Raw genomic sequence first — 435 nt, 5'->3', positions numbered from 1 at the left:
AAAAATCTCGAATTTTGGGGGGAAAAAACCTCAAATTTTGGGGAGCAAAAACCTCAAATTTTGGGGAGAAAAATCTCAAATTTTGGGGAGAAAAATCCCAAGTTTTGAGGAGAAAAATCCCAAATTTAGGGAGAAAAATCCCAAATTTTGGGGGGAAAAAACCTCAAATTTTGGGGAGAAAAATCCCAAATTTTGGGGAGAAAAATCTCAAGTTTTGGGGAGAAAAATCTCGAATTTTGGGGGGAAAAATCTCGAATTTTGGGGGGAAAAATCCCAAATTTGGGGAGAAAAATCTCGAATTTTGGGGAGAAAAATCTCGAAGTTTTTGGGGAAAAAACCCTCAAATTTTGGGGAGAAAAATCCCAAATTTTGGGGATGAAAAATCTCAAATTTTGGGAAAACAAAATTAAGCATTTTCCAATCTGCTCCATTTTT

The sequence above is a fragment of the Patagioenas fasciata genome, chromosome 31 (assembly GCF_037038585.1).
Source record: "Patagioenas fasciata isolate bPatFas1 chromosome 31, bPatFas1.hap1, whole genome shotgun sequence".
Classification (NCBI taxonomy): domain Eukaryota; kingdom Metazoa; phylum Chordata; class Aves; order Columbiformes; family Columbidae; genus Patagioenas; species Patagioenas fasciata.
The sequence above is the reverse complement of the archived record's forward strand: the minus strand, read 5'-3'. Positions refer to the sequence as shown.